This window comes from Ictidomys tridecemlineatus, chromosome 6 (assembly GCF_052094955.1).
Source record: "Ictidomys tridecemlineatus isolate mIctTri1 chromosome 6, mIctTri1.hap1, whole genome shotgun sequence".
Lineage (NCBI taxonomy): Eukaryota > Metazoa > Chordata > Mammalia > Rodentia > Sciuridae > Ictidomys > Ictidomys tridecemlineatus.
In genome coordinates this window covers 197,129,792-197,132,722 of record NC_135482.1, presented here as the reverse complement: position 1 = coordinate 197,132,722, position 2,931 = coordinate 197,129,792, and the positions used below count along the sequence as shown (strand labels likewise).

The 2,931-nt window shown below is 44.3% G+C and overlaps 1 non-coding gene across 1 annotated transcript; it reads left to right on the top strand.

The window, feature by feature from the left end:
• The first annotated feature begins 954 nt into the window (after nucleotides 1-954).
• Trnaa-ggc (transfer RNA alanine (anticodon GGC)) lies at nucleotides 955-1,028 on the top strand. Its single transcript has one exon. It is a non-coding gene; the product is annotated as a tRNA-Ala (tRNA).
• The last annotated feature ends 1,903 nt before the right edge of the window (nucleotides 1,029-2,931 follow it).

The following is a 2,931-nucleotide window of genomic DNA, read 5'->3' as shown; positions in this document are numbered from 1 at the left end:
TAATAGAGAAAAAAATAAGTGTATTTTTAGAATAAATGCTGAGAGCATTTGATGCGAGGCGACCCTAATTAGGAGAAATTCTAAAAGATACACTTTAAGCCAAAAGAAAGTATTTCCAATGGGATTTCTGATATAAAGGAAGAGAAAAAGAGCATGATATAGAAAGGCAGGTTGGTTTAAATGACTAACAAGCATCCAAGACAATGTCTCCCATGGAAGTAAAAGCCCAGAAATGAGCTGCCTCACTAATGATAGGGCTCAGGCCATGTGTGACCCAGGGTAGGGGTCACTTCATGCCTTGATAAGTCCACAGTGCTGTGATTTCCAGAATATCACTAAAAGAATAAAAAGAGTGCATAACTCCAAATGAGTGGGAATGAAATAAATGAAAAATAATCAATTAAATGGATAATGTTAAGGTTATTAAAAAGAAATGCTGAAAATTAATGATCTAACTTTATTTTAAAAACCAGGTGATCCAATGTGCAAATGGACAAAAACCTGAACAGGTACTTCACAAACCCAACTCACATGTTGGAGCTCCAGTGCTCTGATTCTATTTGGAGTCTTCAAAGAGATGATTAGGGTTAAGTGAGGTCACATGGCTGGGGCCCTGGTCCAACATAACAGCATCCTTCCAAGAAGGGATTGGGACACAGGCATGCATGCACACAGAGGAAAGACTGTGTAAGGACAGAGGGAGAAGGCGGCCACCTGCAATCCAGGAAGAGAGGCCTCAGGGGAAGTCAGTCCAGCTGGCACCTGGACCTTGGGCTTCCGGAATCCAGGCTTCCGGAGTCCATTTTTTACCCATAAGCCCTCAGTCTGTGCCGCTTTGCTATGGTAGCCCCAGCATGTTGATGAAGAATACGTCTTTAAGGGATTACAGTTCTGTACATTTCCAGGACAGGTAGAATTAAATTACCTTGTTTAACAGGGCCTAGGAAGGGGGCTGGGGATGTAGCTCAGTTGGTAGAGTGCTTGCCTGGCATGCATGAGGCCCTGGGTTCGATCCCCAGCACTGCACATATGTGTGTACGTGTAAACGCATATTCGTGCACACAGACACAGGAAGATAATAAGACAAAACATGGTTTTCACAGAAAGTAGTTTTCTGTAGGGGAAGGGAGCAGAGTCTGGTTGAGGGAGTCCCTGGGCCTCTGGAGGCAGCAGTGAGGGGTACTGGGCCTGGCTGGAAGTTACATGGGCTTCTCTGCATTCTTTCTCATGCTGCATAGTTTTTTGTAGTATTGCATAGAGATGGCAGATTGAACAATCGAAGGATACTCAACAGACTGCTGATATGTAAAATGATGGTTGGTCTGTGGGAGGAGCTAGGAACCAGCCTGGGGAAGACGGTCCACTTAGGGCTCTCTTCCCTAAGCCCGTGGGCAGTGGGCATGTGGGTGTTTATCTCATTGTTAGTTTTTTGTTCATTTTGTATCTACTCATCACTTTGGAAAAAGCCATTCTTAGAAGAAGGAGTAGAAATAATAGTGATACTGGTAGCCTCAGAAATTCAACTGCTATTTGGTTTATGGAGGTGCCTGACTTATTAATAAGACTGTTGAGAGAATATAAGCTACTCAATTTTGAAATTCAGATAAAGAATAAAAAAACTTAGTGTAGTTTGTCCCAAAGATTGCACGACATGTCCTTAAGCTAAAATGTTGCTCACCGTTTAGGGAAACCTGCATAAAACTGGACGTCCTCTGTTCATTTATTGACTCTTGGTACCTACTGCATGTGAGAGCCTGAACAACCCCAGGAACACCCCACTCCCACTCTTGCTTCAGTGCAAGTATCCATCCTAAGGTTTAATTTTCCTTTTACATCATCGAGTCTTCTCTATCTTAGCAAAGGGATACTGTATGAATTTACTCATTCTTTGGGCATCTCTACCTACATTGTCCAAGAACAAACTCATTATCTAGTCTCCAGGACAAGATAACGTCTTCCGGTGAACTTCCCTGTTTGCATCAAGGGTGCTGCCTTCGCCCTTTGTTGCAAGTGGCAGAAACTCGATTGACCACATATCAGAGCTGACTGGGCCTCGGGATGAGGGGACCTGTCCTCCTGCAGGGGTCCTGTGCTCACCTGCTTCAGCAGAGGACTGCCATGGCTCCCGTGTAGACAGTGTGTCTTCTTTTTTTAAAGCTTTGTTTTCAACTGATCAATAGTAACACTCGTATACGTGTTTGGGGGTACAGCGTGATGTTTCCTTCAGGTGTGCGCTGGGAGTGAGCACCTCAGGCCAGTTAGCACACCACTGCAAAGACTTCTTGTCTTTGTTGTGAGAACAGTGAAATAATCACTTTCAGCTATTTGAAACTCCTAAGAAAAGGGGGTTGTTGCTGTGAGCTGGGTTTAGAGCCAGGGGCACAGTCATCTGCTCCTGCTCCTTCCCTGCTCCGTCTCTGGCTCTTTGTTCCTATGACACTCCTAATGTACACAAACATATTTTGCAAGTGGGGTTTTGCACAACACTGTATCAAATGTATTGCAACCATCATCCTAGACATCTCTTTCATCTGTAAATCTTGCAATTCCATCAAGAAAGCAATCAAGTTGTCCATGGAATGATTTGTGCCTCCCAAACACCCGCTGATGATGGCTTCTGGTGCAATTATCCTATGGGTGCCTTCGGATTGCCACCTCCCCTTCCTCCATTATTTACTAGAGACTCAAGTTGTGCACAGATAATTCAAATCTACCATATTTCAATGATCATTTTATAATACCATTAAGTAGGAAGATGGTACCGTATCCCACAAGTGAAGAAGTTCAGACAAAGAAATACAAAAGCTGAGATGTGAGGATCTGGCCCGAGTTCTCCCTTCAGCCTCCCCAGGGTTCCTTGGAACTGAGAACTGGGTTTTGGCAGAGCTGACTTCGCCCCAACTTCCTCTGAGGTCTCCCAGGCCTTTCCTC